The sequence below is a fragment of the Pseudophryne corroboree genome, chromosome 8, assembly GCF_028390025.1.
Source record: "Pseudophryne corroboree isolate aPseCor3 chromosome 8, aPseCor3.hap2, whole genome shotgun sequence".
NCBI lineage: Eukaryota > Metazoa > Chordata > Amphibia > Anura > Myobatrachidae > Pseudophryne > Pseudophryne corroboree.
In genome coordinates this window covers 385740289-385763965 of record NC_086451.1, presented here as the reverse complement: position 1 = coordinate 385763965, position 23677 = coordinate 385740289, and the positions used below count along the sequence as shown (strand labels likewise).

Genomic DNA, 23677 nt, shown 5'->3' with positions numbered 1-23677 from the left:
GTTGGGAAACACCCCTTAGGGTGGATAAGGCGCTCACACGCTTATCAGAACAAGTGGCGGTACCGTCTATAGATAGGGCCGTCCTCAAGGAGCCAGCTGACAGGAGGCTGGAAAAATATCATAAAAAGTATATACACACATACTGGTGTTATACTGCGACCAGCGATCGCCTCAGCCTGGATGTGCAGAGCTGGGGTGGCTTGGTCGGATTCCCTGACTAAAAATATTGATACCCTTGACAGGGACAGTATTTTATTGACTATAGAGCATTTAAAGGATGTATTTCTATATATGCGAGATGCACAGAGGGATATTTGCACTCTGGCATCAAGAGTAAGTGCGATGTCCATATCTGCCAGAAGATGTTTATGGACACGACAGTGGTCAGGTGATGCAGATTCCAAACGGCACAAAGGTGTATTGCCGTATAAAGGAAGAGGAGTTATTTGGGGTCGGTCCATCGGACCTGGTGGCCACGGCAACTGCTGGAAAATCCACCGTTTTTACCCTAAGTCACATCTCTGCAGAAAAAGACACCGTCTTTTCAGCTTCAGTCCTTTCGTCCCTATAAGAGTCATATCTGCCCAGGGATAGAGGAAAGGGAAGAAGACTGCAGCAGGCAGCCCATTCCCAGGAACAGAAGCGTTCCACCGCTTCTGACAAGCTCTCAGCATGACGCTGAGACCGTACAGGACCCCTGGATCCTACAAGTAGTATCCCAGGGGTACAGTTTGGAATGTCGAGACGTTTCCCCTGCGCAGGCTCCTGAAGTCTGCTTTACCAAGGTCTCCCTCCGACAAGGAGGCAGTATGGGAAAAAATTCACGAGCTGTATTCCCAGCAGGTGATAATTAAATTACCCCTCCTACAACAAGAAAAGGGGTATTATTCCACACTATATTGTGGTACTGAAGCCAGAAGGCTAGGTGAGACCTATTCTAAATCTAAAAAAATTTGAACACTTACAAAGGTTCAAATCAAGATGGAGTCACTCAGAGCAGTGATAACGAACCGGGAAGAAGGGGACTATCTGGTGTCCCGAGACATCAGGGATGCTTACCTCCATGTCCCAAATTTGCTCTTATCACTAAGGGTACCTCAGGTTCGTGGTACAGAACTGTCACTATCAGTTTCAGACGCTGCCGTTTGGATTGTCTACGGCACCCCGGGTCTTTACCAAGGTAATGGCCGAAATGATGGTTCTTCTTCGAAGAAAAGGCGTCTTAATTATCCCTTACTTGGACGATCTCCTGATAAGGGCAAAGTCCAGGGAACAGTTGGAGGTCGGAGTAGCACTATCTCGGATACTGTTACAACAGCAGGGGTGGATTCTAAATATTCCAAAATCGCAGCTGATCCCGACAACAAGTCTCCTGTGCTTAGGGATGATTCTGGACACAGTCCAGAAAAAGGTGTTTCTCCCGGAAGAGAAAGCCAGGGAGTTATCCGAGCTAGTCAGGAACCTCCTAAAATCAGTGCATCATTGCACAAGGGCCATGGTAAAAAAATGGTGACTTCCTTCGAAGCAATTCCAGTCGGCAGATTTCATGCAAGAACTTTTCAGTGGGATCTGCTGGACAAATGGTCCGGATCGCATCTTCAGATGCATCAGCGGATAACCCTATATCCAAGGACAAGGGTGTCTCTCCTGTGGTGGTTACAGAGTGCTCATCTTCTAGAGGGCCGCAGATTCGGCATTCAGTTTTGGATGTTGGTGACCACGGAGGCCAGCCCGAGAGGCTGGGGAGCAGTCACACAAGGAAAAAATTTCCAGGGAGTGTGATCAAGTCTGGAGATTTTTCTCCACATAAATATAGCTAAGGGTAAAATTATAATGCTCTAAGCTTAGCAAGACCTCTGCTTCAAGGTCAGCCGGTATTGATCCAGTGGGATAAAACATCACGGCAGTCGCCCACGTAAATAGACAGGGCGGCACAAGAAGCAGGAGGGCAGTGGCAAAAACTGCAAGGACTTTTCGCTGGGCGGAAAATCATGTGATAGCACTGTCAGCAGTGTTTCATTCCGGGAATGGAAACTGGGAAGCAGACTTCCTCAGTAGGCACGACCTCCACCCGGCAGAGTGGGAACTTCATGGGGAAGTTTTCCACATAATTGTAAACCGTTGGGAATTACCAAAGGTGGACATGATGGCGTCCCGTCTGAACAAAAAACGGGACAGGTATTGCGCCAGGTTAAGAGACCCTCAGGCAATAGCTGTGGACGTTCTGGTAACACCGTGGGTGTACCAGTCGGTGTATGTGTTCCATCCTCTGCTTTTCATACCTAAGGTACTGAGAATTATAAGACGTAGAGGAGTAAGAACTATACTCATGGCTCCGGATTGGCCAAGAAGGACTTGGTACCCGGAACTTCAAGAGATGCTCACAGAGGACTTATGGCCTCTGCCGCTAAGAAGGGACTTGTTTCAGCAAGTACCATGTCTGTTCCAAGACTTACCGCAGCTGCGTTTGACGGCATGGCGGTGGAACGCCGGATCCTAAGGGAAAAGGCATTCAGGAAGAGGTCATTCCTACCCTGGTCAAAGCCAGAAAGGAGGTGACCGCACAACATTATCACCACATGTGGCGAAAATATGTTGCGTGGTGTGAGGCCAGGAAGGCCCCACGAAGAAATTTCAACTCGGTCGATTCCTGCATTTCTTGCAAACAGGAGTGTCTATGGGCCTCAAATTGGGGTCCATTAAGGTTCAAATTTCGGCCCTGTCGATTTTTCTTCCAGAAAGAATTGGCTTCAGTTCCTGAAGTCCAGAAGTTTGTCAAGGGAGTATTGCATATACAACCCCCTTTTGTGCCTCCAGTGGCACTGTGGGATCTCAACGTAGTTCTGGGATTCCTCAAAACACATTGGTTTAAAACCAGTCAAATCTGTGGATTTGAAGCATCTCACATGAAAAGTGAACATGCTCTTGGACCTGGCCTGGACCAGGCGAGTGTCAAATTGGTGGTTTTTTTCTCAAAAAAGCCCATATCTGTTTGTCCATTCGGACAGGGCAGAGCTGCGGACTCGTCCCCAGTTCTCTCCCTAAGGTGGTGTCAGTGTTTCACCTGAACCAGCTTATTGGGGTGTCTTGCGCCTACTAGGGACTTGGAGGACTCCAAGTTGCTAGATGTGGTCAGGGCCCTCAAAATATAGGTTCCAGGACGGCTGGAGTCAGGAAAACTGACTTGCTGTTATCCTGTATGCACCCAACAAACTGGGTGCTCTTGCTTTTAAGCAGACTTTTGCTAGTTGGATGTGTAATACAATTCAGCTTGCACATTCTGTGGCAGGCCTGCCACAGCCAAAATATGTAAATGCCCATTCCACAAGGAAGGTGGGCTCATCTTGGGCGGCTGCCCGAGGGGTCTCGGCTTTACAACTTTGCCGAGCGGCTATTTAGTCAGGGGCAAACACGTTTGTAAAATCCTACAAATTTGATACCCTGGCTAAGGAGGACCTGGAGTTCTCTCATTCGGTGCTGCAGAGTCATCCGCACTCTCCCGCCCGTTTGGGAGCTTTGGTATAATCCCCATGGTCCTTTCAGGAACCCCAGCATCCACTAGGACGATAGAGAAAATAAGAATTTACTTACCGATAATTCTATTTCTCGGAGTCCGTAGTGGATGCTGGGCGCCCATCCCAAGTGCGGATTATCTGCATTACTTGTACATAGTTACAAAAATCGGGTTATTATTGTTGTGAGCCATCCTTTCAGAGGCTCCGCTGTTATCATACTGTTAACTGGGTTCAGATCACAGGTTGTACAGTGTGATTGGTGTGGCTGGTATGAGTCTTACCCGGGATTCATAAATCCTTCCTTATTGTGTACGCTCGTCCGGGCACAGTACCTAACTGAGGCTTGGAGGAGGGTCATAGGGGGAGGAGCCAGTGCACACCACCTGATCCTAAAGCTTTACTTTTTGTGCCCTGTCTCCTGCGGAGCCGCTATTCCCCATGGTCCTTTCAGGAACCCCAGCATCCACTACGGACTCCGAGAAATAGAATTATCGGTAAGTAAATTCTTATTATAAGCGGTTTCTTATATAGCGCAGCATATTCCGTTGCGCTTTACAATTAGAACAACAGTTATAGAACAAAACAGGGCAAAGACAGACATAGCGGTAGGAAGGGCCCTGCTCGCAAGCTTACAATCTATAGGATAATGATTATTCTAAGCCCAAATTTACTGGCTGGCAGAGTGCTTGGTTTTGCTGACACACAGTATAGGCCATGGGTTCTGTTTTGACATTGTCTGGATGGAGTTTGTATGTTCTCCCCTTTTTGTGGATTCCATTTGTTTTCATTGATGGTCCTAGTGGCTAGTTAATGTAAGTTGTGTGTGTGTGGTACAGGAATTGGAAAATAGGTCCTTGCGGGTATGGATTAATGTTCTCTGTTAAGGGCTGCACAATATGTTGACTGTATAGCGCCACCATATTACATAGTGTTCTTACCGAGGATGTTTTATCATTTAAATTTACTGCAGGATGGTTTGAAACAGCCACATTGGTCCTGGATAAGATCAAGTGAACGGCCAGAGTTAGTGTGGGCTAGACATATCTGCTGTAAATGAAGAAAAATATTTTTCTACTGCGGGGTACACTGGGCTCCACAGGGAATGACATTGGGGGGAGGGGGGGGGGGGTGTAGAGTAGGATCTTGATCCGAGGCACCAACAGGCTCAAAGCTTTGACTGTTCCCAGAATGCCTAGCGGTGCCTCCTTTATAACCCCTCTTCCGTGCACAGGAGCTCAGTTTTGTAGTTGGTGTCATGCAGTAAGCAGGCATACAACAGGGGGCCTGCTCCAGCAGCCCTGAGAAGAAGCTTTTAATGAAAAATGAAGACTTCAAGGGCTGCAGCAGAGACACAATTTTCTCACCCCACGGACTGGACTGTTTAACCTCAGAGTCTAAAACTCGACATGTTGTATATACGACATCCGGCAAGTACCAATTTCTGCTGCGGGGTACACTGGGCTCCACAGGGAATGACATTGGGGTGTAGAGAAGGATCTTGATCCAAGGCACCAACAGGCTAAAAACTTTGACTGTTCCCAGAATGAGGAGCGCCGCCTCCTCTATAACCACGCCTCCGTGTACAGGAGCGCAGTTTTGTAGTTGGTGACATGCAGTGCTCCAGCAGTCCTCAGAAGAGTTTTTTTAAAGTGAAAAATGAAGACTTCAAGGGCTGCAGCAGAGACACTGTGAGTGTTAGATGTCAGTCAGACATCTCCTGCTGCAGCTCCATCACCTCCCCCAGTACATTCCCGCGCCCTGGTTGCCTGGTACCTACAGCGGAGGCTCCGGTTTTCTTCCAATTAGTCACACACACAACCGCTGTTCTAATGGATCGCGTGACCGCACTCAGGGAGGAGGTAAGTGGGTCCCCTTGGCGGGACCCGCTGTAAATCGCGATCCCGTGTGGCCGGTGTAAGGCGGGCCGCGCGCGCTGGCGTGGACACTGTGGTAGTACAGGGACCCCACTAGACCACCAGGGCAAGGGCACAGGTTGGTTTTCTCTCATAAACCGTTTATATAAGCCCACAGTACCCGGTGGTGAAGTCCAGCTGGTAAGGTTTTGACATGTAGCCCATCCCCCAGCCCCAGGGCGCCATTTAGAGTAAATGTTCCCGCCTTGGAGCTGCATCTCTCTCTCTCCCTCACTCCCTGTCAGCGTTTGGGCGCCATTAGGACAAGCTGAGCTGATCCTGGGACTGTTTGGGCAAATCCTCCTCTGTAAAGTCGCCTGCATGTCAGCGCTGTGCATTTTACAGGACACTTAAGTATTAAGTATTCTACATGTCTCCTGACAGTGTTAGTTAAGAAAGAGTGCATTTAGTCAGGGTTATGTAGTACAAGTACCCTGTGATATACATCCAGTCTTTACTGTGCATTGTTATATCTGTTGAGTGTATAGCTATACATAGTACTACTCTGTATTGCTTGTCCAGTGTCGTTTTATTGCATGTCATAATTTCTGCATTGTACATTGTGACTATGTGTGTGTGCATATAGCTGCTGTGTGACCTCCATTTCGTGTATCTCACTCAGATTGCTATCCCTATATTCTATAACCTGAGGGGGCTAAGTGCGTCAGGTTTATCATTTAATATAGGTAGTTCACAGGATATACTCTGTGTATTTTTCTCTGTGATTTTTAGTCCCCATATACCTCTTGAATTCCCTGTTTGTGCTGATACACTTCACAGGGGGTTCTTGTCAGGTATTGTGCTGCTGATATTGTACGGTGTTGCCTTGCATGAGTTTTCGGATATGTCAGCTACACAGGGCAATGGTGCTGGGGCTGATCCCACATTGCGTGGTGGTGACGCTGCAGACACATTTGAAGAAAACATAGCAGCTGAGGGTTCAGGTTCTGGGGGATCCTTAACCCCAAGTGGGACTGTAGCAACGGGGGTTCAAAATGACCCACCTTGGGCTACCTTCTCCACGCTATTGAATACGCTAGTAACTAGACTAATGCCCCTTATGGGACCTCATGTGCCGGTACAACCGCTTATGGTCCCCGCGGTTAACCCGCCATGGGCAGATCAACTGTCCGCTCAGTTACAGCAATTGAACCAATCACTGACTACTCAGAAGTCTAACCCTCGCCCGCCTAAGACCAAGGGGTCCTCTAAGTGGGCCATTACTTACTTACAATCCACCAACGTCCCAGACACCTCGTCTGATGAGGATGGTGTTTATACTGACCCCACAGATTCTGATCCTGACACTTCTGATGGGGAAGTTGTTTCACAGGTGGATGTTCCTGACTTGTTGGAGGCTATCAGGACCATTCTTCAAATTACTGATGACCCGGAGCCTGATGCTGCCCCTAAGAAACCGGACAGGTTTAAACGTCAGAAAGTGGTTAAACAAGTTTACCAGGAGGGGTGGTATTCATGTGACCGCCGGTCAGCTGACCGACAGTCACATGACCTCCTCCGTGAGCCCGACGGCTCACTACCCCGATGGTCGGCATGCCGACCAACAGGGACTATTTTCACTCGTGGGTGTCCACGACACCCATAGAGTGGGAATAGAAACCGTGGCGACCGCAGGTCGCCACCGAGCCCGCAGCGTGGCGAGCGCAGTATGCTGCCGGGATCCCGTCGGTAAGGTGACCGGCGGTCAGGAGACCACCGGTCACCAGTACTACACCCGTCAGGAGTACTGGGAAAATCCAGGAAAGAAATTCACGCCTCACAAGAAGATGTGGGCTCGTTACCCCCTTGCAGTGGAGCTAAGTAAAAATTGTGAAACACCCCTGCCAGTGGATTCACAGGTGGCGAGGCTGGTGGTATCCTCTGCTCTACCTGTAACTACCGTTGCGTCTCTGAAAGAACCGACGGATAAGCGTGTGGAGGGTTGTTTAAAGGCAATTTACACCCTAACTGGTGCTGCGCATAGGTCCACCATTGCAGCGAAATGGGCTGCAGAGGCTGTTGAAGCGTGGGCTCAGGAGCTGGAGGCGGAGTTGCCTTCCAACGCTTCTGATCATGCTAGACAATGTCTGTCATATATTGTCACAGCGTCTCATTATATTAAGGAGGTGGCTTCTGATGCCGGTATTCTGGCGGCCAAGGCTTCTACTATGTCCATATTGGCTTGCCGGATTCTCTGGTTGCGGTCCTGGCCGGTGGATCTAGACTCTTAGAAAACCCTGGAGGTGCTCCCTTTTAAGGGAGACCTTCTTTTCGGAGAAGACCTCAACAAGATAGTAGCTGACTTAGCTTCTGCTAAAACAGCATGTCTACCTAGTATTGCTCCTTCGGTGCCGAAGGCAAAGAGTACTCCCTTTCGCTCCTTTCGTCCTTCAGGGAAAGCAAAAGGTCAGGCGTACCCGAAACAGGTTCGCACTTCCAAGCCCAAACGGGCCTGGGCAGCCTGTCAGCCTGCTTCCAAAACTGACAAGCCTGCCGCATGACGGGGCGGGGATCCCAGGGTGGGGGGCCGACTTCTAGGGTTTACCCAGGAATGGTTGAAGACCACTTCCGATGCCTGGGTATGGGAAGTTGTCACTCGAGGTTACGCCGTATCCTTTAAGAATCGTCCCCCTCATCGATTTTGCCTGGCAGACGTCCCTTCGGATCAGGTGAAGGCAAAAACTCTTCATTCGGTGGTACAGTACCTCCTGGACACAGGAGTGGTAGTACAGGTGCCTCTGGCTCAGAGAGGCAAGGGGTACTATTCACCGCTGTTCCTAGTCCCGAAACCTATTGGGTCCTCCCGGCCCCTTCTCAACCTCAAGTCCTTGAACAAATTTTTGAGGGTCTCCAAGTTTTGTATGGAAACTCTTCGCTCTATTGTTCTGGCATTGGAACCTGGTGATTATATTTTCTCCCTGGACATACAGGATGCTTACCTGCATATTCCCATTGCAGTGTCGCATCAGCAGTACCTAAGGCTTGCGGTTGGCAACCTACATTAACAATATCGGGCGTTACCTTTTGGTTTGACCACGGCTCCGTGAGTTTTCACTAAGGTCATGGCGCTAATGACGGCTGTACTCCGTCGTCAAGGGGTCAGGATCCTACCGTACCTGGACGACTTGTTGATCCTGGCAACTTCCCCAGAAATTCTCCTACTTCATCTGGATCTGACTATCCAGTTTCTGCAAGCCCACGGGTGGCTCATCAACTGGATGAAATCTTCCCTGGTCCCTGCTCAGAGCATGGTGCACCTGGGGGTGTTGTTGGACACTCGCAACCAGCGGTTGTTCTTGTCTCAGGAGAAAGTCCTGAAGCTTCAGGACAGGATTCGATGCTTCCTATCTCGTCCGCAAGTGTCGATACACTCGGCAATGCAAGTGCTAGGTCTCATGGTGTCTGCTTTCGACATGGTGGAGTACGCTCAATTCCATTCCCGCCCTCTGCAAAGCTGATTCTTGCCAAGTGGGACAGCCTGCCTCACCGGATCAGGTCTCAAATCTCTTTGTCTCCGGAGGTCCGTCTGTCACTGAGCTGGTGGCTTCAGGACCATCGATTGAGCAGGGGTTGTCCCTTCTGGATCTCCAACTGGGTCCTTCTGACGACGGATGCCAGTCTGAGAGGTTGGAGCGCGGTGTTGGAGCAACACTCCCTTCAGGGTCAGTGGACCAAGGAGGAGTCTCTCCTCCCGATAAACATTCTGGAACTGCGGGCGGTGTTCAATTCTCTGAACTTAGCTCAGCATTTAATACAGAACAGACCTGTTCAAGTACAATTGGACAACGCCACCACGGTGGCGTACATCAATCATCAAGGCGGCACTCGAAGCCGCATGGCAATGACGGAAGTATCAAGGATTCTTCAGTGGGCGGAACGCCATCTGCCAGCCATATCGGCAGTGTTCATTCCGGGGGTCCTAAACTGGGAAATGAACTTTCTCAGTCGTCAGGACGTACACACTGGAGAGTGGAGCCTCCATCCAGAGGTGTTTCAACTCCTCGTGGATGTGGACCTGATGGCGTCTTGACACAATCACAAGGTTCCGGTCTTCGGAGCAAGGACAAGGGATCCTCAAGCAGCGTTTGTGGATGCTCTGGCAATTCCATGGAATTTTCAGCTGCCATACGTGTTCCCTCCGGTGTCACTCCTGCCCAGAGTTTAAGGAAGTTCAAGCAAGAAGGAGGAATCCTACTTCTAAACACTCCCGCGTGGCCCAGACGGCATTGGTTCTCAGACCTTCAGGGTCTCTCGATAGAGGATCCTCTCCTACTTCCACAGCGCCCAGATCTCCTTGTTCAGGGCCCTTGTGTATATCAGGATTTAGCCCGGTTCGCTTTGACGGCATGGCTGTTGAAGCTTCCGTCTTGAGGGCCAAAGGATTTTCTGAGGCGGTCATTCAAACCATGTTGAAGGCCCGGAAACCGGCTTCTGCCCGGATTTACCGCAGGGTCTGGAATTCTTACTTTGCTTGGTGCGCATCTAACAATCATGACGCTGACAAGTTTAGTACGGCCAAACTTTTGGCCTTTATACAACAGGGCCTGGACTTGGGCCTTCGTCTGGCCTCCCTCAAGGTTCATATTTCTGCCTTGTCGGTTTAGTTCCAGAGAAAAATTGATGTACATACGTTCACTCAGGGTGTTTTGCGGATTCAGCCTCCCTATATCCCGCCTGTGGCCCCTTGGGACTTGTCGGGGTTTTTGGAGGCGTTGCAAGGGTCTCCGTTTAAGCCTTTTGAATCTGCAGACCTTAAGTGGCTTTCTCTTAATGTATTGTTTCTGCTGGCTATTGCCTCTGCCAGAAGGGTGTCTGATCTGGGTGCCTTGTCTTGTAGGTCACCATATCTGATTTTTCACCGTGATCGGGCGGTTCTTAGAACACGTCCCGGGTATTTACCAAAGGTGGTGTCTTCTTTCCACCTTTAATCAGGAGATTGTGGTTCCGGCCTTTCCATCTCCTGAATTGTCTTCCAAAGAGCGGTCTTTGGATGTGGTACGGGCTCTCCGTATCTACGTGAAGAGAACTGCCTCCATCAGGAAGTCGGATTCTCTTTGTTCTGTTTGGTTTTCACAAACGTGGCTGGCCTGCTCACAAGCAGACCCTGGCCAGATGGATTAGAATGGTGATTGCACATGCTTATGTACAGGCTGGACTTCCAGCTCCTGCTACCATAAAGGCCCATTCTACTCGGTCGGTTGGACCTTCTTGGGCGGCCCGCCGTGGTGCGACCCTTGAATAATTGTGCAAGGCGGCTACGTGGTCCTTAGTGAACACGTTCATAAGGTTCTATGCCTTCGATACTTCCGCCTCCCAGGATGCTTCCTTTGGACGCCGGGTTCTTGTGCCCGCTACAGTGCGTCCCCTCCCATAAGGAACTGCTTTAGGACATCCCCAATGTCATTCCCTGTGGAGCCCAGTGTACCCTGCAGCAGAAAACGAGATTTATGGTAAGAACTTACGTTGTTAAATCTCTTTCTGCGAGGTACACTGGGCTCCACAGGGCGCCCACCCTGACGCACTTAGCTTCCTTGGGTTGGTATGGCATTAGCCGCTGACACTTTCTCCTGTCGTGAGAATGTGGTGTATGTGGCTACTAACAGTTTTCGTCTCTTTTGCCTGCTACTGCATTGGACTGGTTAACAAAAACTGAGCTCCTGTGAACGGAGGTGGGGTTATCGAGGAGGCGGCGCTAGGCATTCTGGGAACAGTCAAAGTTTTGAGCCTGTTGGTGCCTCGGATCAAGATCCACACTCTACGCCCCCGATGTTATTCCCTGTGGAGCCCAGTGTACCTCGCAGAAAGAGATTTAACAACGGTAAGTTCTTACCATAAATCACGTTTTTGGTTGCTGTTACCTCTGATTGATCCACTATGCTTTGTGTGTGTCTGCACATCCCAGCCCACATCTATTTTAGTCCATCAATTACAATATGGGTATATATAAATTATGTAGTATTTTCTATTGGATATTGTAGTAGTATAATAATAATAATAATAATAATAATAATAATTTATTATTAATTATTATTATTATTATTATTATTATTTTCTCTTCCGTCCTAGAGGATGCTGGGATCCACATTAGTACCATGGGGTATAGATGGCTCCACTAGGAGCCATGGGCACTTTAAGTGTTTAATAGTGTGGGCTCACTCCTCCCTCTATGCCCCTCCTACCAGACTCGGTTTAGAAAATGTGCCCGGAGGAGCCCGTCACAGCTAGGGGAGCTCCTAGGAGTTCTTTTAGCTTTATTTTTTATTTTTTTTTAAAGAGTTAGGTACAGGGAGGCTGCAGGCAACAGCCTCTCTGCTTCGTGGGACTTAGGGAGGGAGTAGGATCCAACCCTCTGAGGTTAATGGCCCCTATCTCTGCTGACAGGACACTGAGCTCCTGAGGGTGTCGATCGCAAGCCCCCGAGGCAACCGCTTGCTTCCGCAGCACTGCCGGCAACCCCTGACAGAGCCAGAAGACGTCGGTGGTGAGTATGACGCCGGCGCCCTGACAAGCGGGGAGCCGATGAGAATGTCAGCATCATGGTAGGAGCGCAGCGCTGGATGCTGCGCTCCGGAGGGCTCAGAGGTACAGTGTGCGGCGCTGTGAGGCGCCCTTTGCCAGCGCAAACGCCCTTACACTGGTCACTGTTGCTGTCAGGGACATCTGTACTACTGCTAGCGCCATTACCTCAGGCCGGTATAATCTGTATAAGTGCGGAAAGACGCGTCATTTTAGGGGGCGGAGCTTCCCAGAGTGGATCCAGCACTCACCAGCGCCATTTTCTCCCTGCAGATCACACTACAGAGAAGCTGACAGGGAGCGCTGACCCTCCACATAACTCCAGCTATCCTGTGCGGTACCAGGGGGTTATAGAAGGGGGGGAGAGTGTTTATTCACATTACTGTATAGTCTGTTTAGGTTAGTCAGCGGCAGGCATTTATTATTATAACTGTCTACTGGGGCGCTGTGTGGGCTGGCTCCATAACTCTGTCTCTCTCTGAAGGTACTTGGGGAAAAACTGTGTCTGACATTTTCCTGTGTGTGTGCTATATATCTCACATTACCATGTCTAGGGACTCTGTTTCTTGTGCTGCAGAGTATGTAACTTCTCCAGAAGTCTATTCCATGTACTCTGCAATGCAGTATACTGTTTCAGCCCTCTGAATCCGAACCCCAGTGGGTGGCTTCTATTAAGGGTGTGATATCAGGATAGCTCATTATGAGACTGAAACACAGGTTTTAAAAAACTCTGTAGAGGTTTTGTCGTATTCTAACCCCACTACCTCAACAAACTCTCCTAGATTATGCCCAAAAAAGCGTGCTCTTGCCCAGGTAATGCAAGTCGACACAGATACCGACTCTGATACGGGTGATGGGGATATACTGCAGGGGGAGGCATCTCTTGCTAAAGGGGTGCAGCTAATGATTGAGGCCATTCGGGACGTTTTACACATTACTGACAAGGTACCTGAACAGGTCCAGGAGGCTTACTTTACAGACAATAAGAAAGCCTTCCTTACCTTCCCTGCTTCTATGGAATTAAATACATTATTTGAAAAATCCTGGGAAAACCTGGAGAAAAAATTCCAGATCCCAAAGAGTTCTGGTTGCTTTTCCTTTCCCTGAAGAGGATAGGGAAAAGTGGGAAAACTCTCCTATAGTAGACGCTTCTGTTTCTAGATTGTCTAAAAAGGTAGTTTTAACTGTTCCTGGGTCTAGTCTAGTAACTGTGATAGCGATGCGCGGCTTATCGCTGGTGGGCATACACACTGAAAGATCCATGCTTAATTTCTAAGCAATCTAGTCAGAATTGAAGCATGGATCTCTCCGTGTGTACCCCCCTGTACAGCATTTCAGAGATAGGGAGTAGCCCATGCAAAAGCTTGTAGGTAGGAGTGGGGAAGAGGTAATCAGTTGGCAGGAGAGACGGTGTGCATTAGCAGAGTGAAGAAGACTGATAGGAGTGTAGAGAGAGATAAGGTCAGAGATGTAAGAGGAAGAAGAGTGGGGGAGGGCTTTGATGGCGAGTGTGATATTCTTGTATTGGATTCTGAATGGGAAGGGGAGCCTGTGAAGGGATTGTAAGAAAGGGGAAGGGGATGTAGTACTTTGTTAAGGAAGATGAGACGGCAAGCAACATTGAGGATAGATTGGAGTGGAGAGAGGCATATATCGGGAAGGCCAAAATGGAGAAAATTACAGTAGTCCAATCTGGAGAAGACAGATGAGAGTCTTAGTAGCATCCTGTGTGAGAAAAAGGGTCAGATCCTGGAAATGTTTTTGAGATGGAAACAGCAGGTTTGTGAGAGGTACTGAATGTGTAGGTTGACGGAGAGGGAGGAATAAAGGATTACTCCAAGACGGCACACTTGGGGGCTAGAGGAGATGGCAGTGCCATTAATAGATAATGAAATGGTGGAAGGTGAGGTTATGCGGGAGGTAGGGAAGATGATCGTCTCAGTCACAGACATGTTAAGTTTAAGAAAGTGGAAGATTGTGCATGCCCAGGATGTGGTTCTCAAAGGGCTGAATTGATGCATTGTCTATGGGCGTGTCCAGTGATAGAGATTTTAGACACTGGTATGGGGTATGTTACTCGTCATCTAGTCAATTGTCTACCTTTTAACTCCAGAATGGCCAATATTTGGCAACCTACCCGAAAGCTCTTGAGTAGCGCCGGGGGCTCAGATATTGTTGTTAGTCGCATCAGTGGTAGCGGAAAAATGTATCCTTCAAGTGTGGCTACAACCTATACCCCTCCATTTTCTCTTTTCTTAGGAAAACTTTTTCATGTGTTTAGGATGGAATGGTTTGAGGCTTCGCTGCAAAAGAAGTTTACTGAAAATGTTTTTGAGACATTGGAGAGTTACATAGATACCCTCTCCTGTTCACTTAAGGAACCAGTTTGGAAGTGTATTAGGAATACGCTACGGTATGAGACACGATCTCCCATTGTGTCGATGCCCTATTTTTTCTTGAACATGGATGGAAAGAGAATGGACATGGATCCAGGTTCACTTTGCACTACACCTTTCTATTTATGTAATTAACTTGGTTGATACCATTGCGAACATGCTGTTTATCTGCTTTTATTACATATCGAATAATTGGTCATGAAGTGTGTGTTTTATTGCACTCACATCGCATGTACTTTTTTGGTGTTTGTGTATTAATTTGCCATGTTTCAATAAAGAAAACTTTGATTAAAGAAAAAAGTTTAAGAGAGCACTTGGACATCCAGGAAGAGATAGCAGAGAGACTGAGTGAGGAGAGCAGGGGAGGGGGGCCGGGACAGAAGGTAGATTTGAGTATAATCAGAGTAGAAATGATATTGTAAGTCGAAAGAGCTAATGAGCTCACCTAAAAAGGATGTGTGCAGAGAGAAAAGGAGAGGTCCAAGAACTGAACCTTGGAAGACACTTACTGGTAGAGGAAGTGGGGGGGGAGATGGGCCAAGTAGTTCTTATCTGAGTTTTATTGAAGTGGAGAGGACTGAAACATGACTGGAATGGGTCAAGCAGTGAGTTGGGGTCGATTCAATTCACCGTCAGTTGAATAGCGCCGGGAATTAGCTCCTGGCGCTATTCAATACAGCGCCAAGTGACACTCAATTGTCGGGAATTCTTCTCTCACCCCCGGGGGATGAGAGAAGAAATCCGACAAAAGTGCTGCCACGCGGCCGGCGCGAGGCTGATTCTGTCGGGAATCAGCATCGCAACGGGGAAGTAAGTCGGAGAAGGCCCGTTCTTCCGACAAATCAACCTGTTAAGTCCGTGAGAATGGGCATTTGCCGACTTAACTTGAGCTGAATTGAATAGCGCCGGGAGCTAATTCCCGGCGCTATTCAACTGTCGGTGAATTGTATCGACCCCATTGAGGCGGTTGTAGACTATATGCTGAAGGAGTTTGGAGGCATCAATTTGTGCTTCACGTGTGCAGTCACTGTTTGCTATATGCTGTGTACATGTTAGTTTGTGTGTGCAGGGTGTAGTGATTGCACGCCTTTCAGTTTAGGAGCATTATTAAATATAGTTATTTCATACTACACGTGAATGGTCTGCCAGCCTTCTGGGGTGGAGTATCCTATTCATGATTTGCATATGCTTCATAACTTGTATGTACAACTGGAAACTTGTGGATGTTCTATTTTTAAAATCGATCCATTTCCGCATTATAAAATGGAGACGTTACTGCACCTGTCTGCATTGGATTTTGGTGCGACATGTGATGAACCACACCAATCAAATGAACAATCTGTTTTTGTGTCCAGTGCAGGTTAGACAGTGACAGCAAGTTTCTTGTAGCGTAAATCAACCCTAAACCGATCAGGCACCAACGGTCTACTTGGTGAGCCCATAGATCACAGTGTGACATGCTAGTTATGGGAGAGTGGAAACAATGTAGCTGATCTCAATGGTTGGTGTGTAGGAGAGAGATATGAAGACTTGGCTTGTGTGCAGCCATTACCGGGAACAGGAGGAAGGGCCATTGCAGTACTTGTCCCATTAGTCTCCAATATGTACGTGGCACAGTCCTCCCACCTTTGCTGGCATTGTGGTAACGTTCTTTATGCCAGCTTGCGTGGGCAAGCTCCAGTTCTGCTGGGCTATGGTATTTTTGATCAGTTCAGTGCTAGCTGCTGTGTTTACACACAATTATCACCCTGGAACAAGGTAACAGAACTCTCATCGCCCTACGATGGAACGAATGTTATTACATTTATATAGGGCTGCTCATATAACCTAGGGAAAAACATTTTTTTTTTTTAATGCATTTTTTTCCAAGCAGCTCTCACATCCATCACATGGAAAGAATTAAGAGCCTTGTCTTGCATGTTGGACTGGTAAATAACAGGCTGTAGATCAGTGTTAGGGGCCACGAGAGCCTAGGATACTATGTTAGACACAGGAACATACTGCAGGATGCGTAGTTTTATATGAGCGACACAATGAGTGGGGCAAGAAATATAAATAGGATGCACAGCACAATGGGAATGCTTACATTAGTACAAGGCAGCCAGATAATCAGAAACACAATACCTTAAGCAGGCACGGACAACCTGAGGCTCTACAGGTTTGTGAATCTACAAGTCCCAGCCCACCTTGCCTGCTCTTAGCTAGCAGAGCATGCTGGTGCTTGTAGTTTTAAAACACCTGGAGAGCCACAGGTTGCGCATCGTGACCTGGAACATTGGCAGGGGTCGCAGGGAAGAGGGGGGGTGGGGGTGGGGGGCAGCTTTGCCACACCATGAAAAAATATATATATGGGTATACAGATGCTGATTAGTGCAAGGTGGTTGAATAGTTAATTTCCAATGCTGTTGCACACGGGTGCAGCGTCGGCTGCCCTGCTGTGCAGAATGATGCTGAACTCGCCTTGCAATCCAGGCTGGTAGTCTGGATCTAATGAGATGGAGAACTTCATAACGGAGCTCAGTGGTTTCCGGGCAATAGCCATCAATTACTGCGCAGAGCCACATAATTTAGTAATTGAGCCAATAGAGGAGACTGGCAGCTAGATGGGTAATGTGTGATGTACATAGGAGCTGTAAGCTCTCAGTAGAGTTATTTGCTAAAGGTGAACCCTGCACATTTCCCACCACTCCTGATCTATGAAGGAAGGTGGTTTTCTCCGTCAAGCACAGGAATCAATCCTGTTCCACCATGGGGATATTTGCATGGGTCTCTCCCATGGAGATCAGTGCCTCATTTGGAAGGGTAAACTTCAGGGATGGGAGCCACATGTCCAGCAACAGATCTTCTCTGGCTTCTGCAGTAAGGCTGGGTCTGTGTTGCGGCAGAGGTTAATTATGGCTTTGGGGTAAACTTTAGAAAGTAGGCACCCATAGGGTTACTGCCTTTGTGAGCTGGGGATCTGTAGCCACCACTATGGTTCCTGCACTGGTCTGATCCTGTAACCCAGTAAACATATCAGTGCATTTAGCTGACACTTAAAACTTATTAAGTATGTCCCTGTCATCTGACCATTATGTTCCTACAACGGATTAAATGATCAATCCCATCAAACATGTCGCTGTCATTGGATCACTTTGATCCTTTTAGGAACCGATCCTCTAAATCATTAGGCTTGTCACGATCACTGTTCCTATACGGGACTGACACTGACCCATTCACAAATGTTCCCATCAGTAGATCGCTGTTAAACATGTAAATGTGTTTTACATGGACCTTGAACACAGATGTAGCATGTTGGAAGTCATGGACAGTTCATGCATTGTCTGTGGTGATGGGAGCTGTGTGGGAGGGGGATCTAATCCCACTTAGTATTCAGTGGACGAGTATGGTAGTATTACTAGGCAGCCCACGGCTCGGCTTCCTCCTCTCATTCACCAGACTGTGTGTCTCTGGCCAGGGAGAGGATGGATCATATGGAATGGGGACTGCAGATACCAGGTGATTGTGTGTTTGTGCTGGGAGAGAATGGTTGTTGTGTGTTCCTGACACACGTGTGTGTGGAATGGTGCTGCAGGATTGTTCCACATTGCAGTATTGTGGTTTGTTTATCTGGTGTGTATAATGTATGGTATCATACTGCTTGAGTGATCTATATAATTATACAGTTTCTGCCAGTATGTTCCTGTATTATTAACTGATGTGCATTTGTTATTTACATGTTGACAACACTAGGAAAAACAACTGGTTATTCATCCGGGTGACGCTGCCCCCCCCCCCCCCCCCAACACCCCCGGGCAGAGTTTAAGAAGAGGGGGGTATCTGTACAGTAATCCAGCCCATTTCTAGGTGTGTTTGGGTGTTAGCTGGACAATCTGTTTTTATAGAGATGTAAAGTGTATATTTAGAGCTTGTGCTTGGGGCATCAGTAACGTCTAAACAACAACGTGCTTATTAACGGCCCTGGTGACGCTATATATTATAAAGGCTGAGTGAGGCGATGATTCTCTCTGGTCTGCATCGCCCTCACCTTGGTATTCTGCTTGCCCATTCCACCCGCGTTTAATAGCCATTGTCAGGAAGGTATAGTGTGCCAGATACTTCAGTATATCTGCATGCTGCTGGGGCGGAGCCTGTAAAATGATGTCATCCATCTTTACAATTATGTCATGCAGTAGCTGATATGAACCTGTCTGGCACAGTGACAACCAGCATAACATATGTGCATTGTACTAAATCACTGTGCCACGCTACAAGGGAGAGAGGTAAATGGTAATACTTACCAATCAGCTTGTGTGACTTCTAGTCTGGTATAACAATATATGGCTAGAACAGGCTACAGTCTCATGTGACATCACTGCAGCGTGAGATTCTGCAATGTGTCGGCAGTGTACTCTATAAGACGCTTCCATAGGTGAATACAAATCTTCAAACTAAATGAATTGTGTTCCCATATATAGTTAGTGCTGCTTCATTTACAACTGACTCATGACTGTCTACGAAATCAGAGTATACTCGCAGGATTTATTCTGCAGAGCAGAGTATACTCACAGAATGTATTCTGCAATGCACAGAGTATGTTTTCTGAAAAGCACAGAATGTATTCTGCAGAGCACATAGTATACACACAGATCCTATTCTGCAAAGCGCAGAGTATACTCACAGAATGTATTCTGCAGAGCACAGAGTATACTCGCTCCAATTTTTCTGCAAAGCGCAGAGTATACTCTCTCAGATTATCCAGCAGAACTCTGGTATGGTTGCACAGATTAAGCAGCAACGCAATGTTGTATACTCGATCAGATTAACACTGGGTATACACTGGTATACATAACCTCTGCCGGTATAGCACCAGGTATACTGGCAGAGACTACGTAGCACAGCATTTAGGCAGGGTAGAACTGAAGGTGCCTACTAGCCAAATGGAGACAAGTTTAACAGTTTACTTGGAAAATGTTCACATGCATGTAAGGATTAACCATGAAAGACGACAAGCGTTTTGCGCACATTGTCTATCTATTACACACACACACACACACACACACACACACACACACACACACACACACACACACACACACACACACACACACACACACACACAATTTTTTTTTTTTAAGTGTTTTTTTATTACATAAAGGCATTACAGCAGATGTGAACCAGTCCTGATTGTTGCCACTCTGTATCCACGATCTCTGGCATATCTATAGCATTGTCTGGGCCTTACTCCATTTGTATGGTTATACTTGCCAACCCCTGTCCTCCTCTTCTCTCCCACCGGCTCCCCATAGCCCCTGTAGACTAATCGCTGTATAAGTCAATAATGGGCACATAAGGTTTTGGCGTCTTTCCTGATCTGAACACCCGATTGGTTCAGAACAGAAAGGGAATGTGACTTTATTAGCAGTAATTGGCTAATAGCTACATGTGCTGGCGGGAGGAAAATAATGAGGTGTGGTCTACTTCTCATACAGTACTAGTGTTCCCTGGTTGGCAGCACCAAAGTAAGTAGTAAGCAGTCTGGCAGCTGCATGCTCTCTTATGGCATTTATGGCGGCCAAAAATATTACTGGTTAGGTCCAGTGTGCCAGATAAATTAATGTAGGAGCCAACACTGGCCTTTGGGAGCATATGCTATGCTGTCCTGTAGTATGTACTCTCCTTTTTTTTTTTTTATATCTATGTTCATCATCCTATTAAAAGATCTTAATGTATTAGTTTGGATGTTTCCTTCCTCTTTGACTGCATCTGTATCCCAGGCAGTTGGGTGCACCCTTTATGGTTGTATCCTGGTGTATATTGCTCCATTAACTCTCTATTGTGTCTGTGATGTGAAGCCTGGAATGTTCCTCTCTGTATGTGTCTTATGATTTGTATAGAAGAATCATATGTTCTTAAAATGGAACATGTGATTATTTAAATTTTTTTCCATTTCCTACAGGCACAGAAATCCTTTTGTGGCCTCCTCAGTCCCTGTGTCCTTTGGTTTTCAGTCTTGGAAAAGTTATATTGTGGATTAGACGTGGGTGGGAGCCTGAGACTACTTTTCCAATTGAAGAATCCGTAAGGTGAGCACAGCTTTTATCTTTTCACTAGCTACCAGACAGTAATATCGGCGGCTGTGCGTGCCAAATGGTAACCATCAGGCGCCATCTATTGGCCGGCGGTGCGCAAAACACTTGAATTACCCCCCATAGAAGTGACGAGTAGTGTTAGCCTGTTATTATATAGGATAGGAAATCAAAGTGTGTATATATGTACGGATGGTGTAATGGTTAGCGTTACTGCCTCACTGCACTGAGTACATAGGTTCGATTCCCACTGTGTACCCAAATGTGTGGCGTTTTTATATTCTCCCTGTACTTGTGTGGGTTTCTTCCGGGTACTCCGGTTTCCTCCCACAATCCAAAAATATACTGGTAGGTTGATTGTATCCCAACAAAATTAACCCTAGCGTGAATGTGTGTGCGTGTGTACATGTGATAGGGAATATAGATTATAAAGGGCCCCATACACTTATGCGACATGTACGACCGTCATGTCACAGGCGATCACCCTGGCAGCCTCCCGGGCGGCAGGATCGCCCAAGATACATTGTATGCTGTCTTTTTGCATACGATACATCTTGGGCGATCCCAGCCATGCCTGCAGGGTTGGACATGATCACTAGTGCAGCACTGTCAATCTGGAGAATCTGAGCCGATGCTCATGGGAACACGTATCTGATCGGAAACACCTCCAAAATGCCCGATATCATCCGATATATATCTGTCCGAATTCCCGAAATTGGATGAAATCGGGCATTATCGTTCTAGTGTATGGGGCTCTTAAGCTCCACTGGGGCAGGGACTGATGTGAATGATCAAATATTCTCTGTAAAGCGTTGGGAATATATGTGCTTTATATAAATAACTGGTAATAAAAATAAATATATATACGTTCCCGTGCGTCGTTCGTCGCATCTTCCCATCTGACTGCAATGCAGTAAGATCAAAAGATAATGTTTGATACGCCATGCAGAGGGAGGGAACAAGGTTTTGTTCTGTCGCTCATTACATCGGTTAGTGTACGGGGTAGCTGATGCATCAGTTATCCCATCGGCTGGTTACATACATCGTCTAGTGTGTGCCCGGCGTTAGTTAACTGTCCTTCTAACAGCATTTGTTATCTACACCCAGTGGGGACAGACATTATTTGATCGTACCAAGGTTTATGTGAATACATTATATCACTAGGAAGAATTATGGGACCCATATATCAGCAATCAATTGGGGCAGTTATGCATATCGCCGATAATTGTTTAAAAAAAATAAATGGCAGTGTATGGGGTTCACCAATCGCTGATTCCAACCAAAAAGTGATCAGAATCCGTAATTTAGGTTGTGGCTGTAGATTGCTAGTGAATGGTAACAGCCGATTTGCAGACTGTTACTAATACTGTATTTTACTAACAAAATGGCCACTTTCAATATTTGAAGAACTAATCTTTGGATGAAAAATGATCGGGATTTCTTCTCGCACCCCCGGAGGTGTGCGAGCAGAAATCCGACAAAAGTGCAGGAGCAATGCTGATTTCTGCCCTTGTCATGGCGGAAACAGTGGGAGAATGCCAGTTCTCCTGACAAAACACTCTGTTTAGTCCGGGAGAACAGGCCTTCTCCGACTTACCATTGCACTGTATTGAAAAGCCCTGGGAGCTAATTCCCGGTGCTTTTCAATTCTCTTAGAATTGAATTGTGCCCATTGACATCTATTTAAGCCTGGCAATTTGTTTATGTAGATATCCTGTATTCGTTTAAGGGGCTATTACAATGCTCCTCACCCTTGTATACTGTATGTTAGTCTTGATGATAAAATTCAGATGTCATTGTTGCTGTCACTGTCCATGAAAGAGTTTAGTCTAAAACGGGTGTAGTATGGTATGCCGGCGGTCAGCATATGCCGGCATAGAGACAGCTGGGCAAGCGCAAATGAGCCTCTTGTGGGCTCGCTGCGCTCGCCACTCTGCAGGCACAGTGGCGTATTTATTCTCCCTCCAGGGGGTCGTGGACCCCCAAAAGGGAGAATAGTTGTCAGTGTGCCGGGATTCCGGCGCCGGTATACTGAGCGCCGGGATCCCAACGGCCGGCATACTGAATACCACCCATCTAAAACTTGTTTGGAGCTGCATGCTAATGCAGAGAGGATCTAAAAACCATCAAAACAATTTTGTAAGGGGAGATTCTGGTGACGTAATTGATGAGGATGTGCTCCTTGTATTACACAACAGTATCCTGTCCTGACAAGTGCGGGGATGACCTATGGTGCCTTCTCATGTTGTCTCGAGAAACTGAAGCATGTGTGTGCTGGGGCGTATGAACGGATTGACATATTACAGATATGCACATGTTAGCAGTCATACAGAATGTCTTGTGCACTGATCAATGATGGCTACAAGCATTTCTTGTCCCCAATACTATATTGTTGTCTGGTAACCATAAGAGATGATGGCATTTCTCTGTGTGCTGTCTTCATACAAAAGCAAATTGGCTTGGTGTGCAGACAGAGGTCTGATTACTAGATGCTTATAATTTCTTATTTAGAGTTGGGAGAACGGTAAGATGCAGTATGGACGGTGTAATGGTGAGCATCACTGCCTCACAGCACTGAGGTCATGGGTTATATTTCCACCACAGCCCTAACTGTGTGGAGTTTGTATATTTCTCTTACATCCTAGTGGATACTGGGGTCTTGTACTTTAGTACCATGGGGTATAGATTGGGTCCACTGCAGCCTGGTACTTTAAAACCTTTTAGTGTGTGTTGGCTCCTCCCCTCTATGCCCCTCCTATCAAACTCAGTTTAGAAAAATGTCCCTTAGGAGCCGGGTGCACTTCTCTGGAGCTCCAGAGATTTTTCTTTTAAGTTTATTATTTTCAGGTAGTTCTGGTTGGCAACCAGACTACCTGCTTTGTGGGATTAAGAGGGGGGACCGAACCAACCTCCTCATGGTTAATGGTTCGTAATCCCAGCTGACAGGACACAGAGCTCCTGAGGTACTGATCACACTCCTTCCTTTAGTGTGTGTGTGTGTGTGCCCACGCCGGCAGCTAGCCACCACCCTCTAACAGATGAAGAAGATCCAGGTGCGGTGAGTTACACCAGGGTCCCGGTTAGCGGGTCCCCGGTGCAGTGTTGGCGGCAAGTCACGCGGTGGTCATGGGCCTGGAGCTACGGTGACTGCTACGGACAAACTGGCTCTGGGCTAGAAGCCCTGCAGTGCTCACTGTCTTAAGACTTTGTGTGGACTGTATAATGTTATTTTTAACATTGCCAGTATAAAATCACTGTCAGGGACCGCG

General features: G+C 47.3%; 1 protein-coding gene across 7 annotated transcripts in view; it reads left to right on the top strand.

Moving 5' to 3' along the window:
- SIPA1L3 (signal induced proliferation associated 1 like 3) overlaps positions 1-23677 on the top strand; it is a 177654-nt gene that overhangs the window by 38801 nt on the left and 115176 nt on the right. For 5 of the 7 annotated variants that reach the window (XM_063937664.1, XM_063937663.1, XM_063937659.1 and 2 more), the window contains exon 2: positions 20279-20405. The exons of 1 other annotated variant lie outside the window; for it this stretch is intronic. The gene's annotated coding sequence lies outside the window, so the exon portion shown is untranslated. Of the gene's footprint in view, positions 1-17744; positions 17839-20278; positions 20406-23677 lie in introns of those variants that run through there. One more of the 7 variants, XM_063937660.1, reaches the window with a different exon arrangement.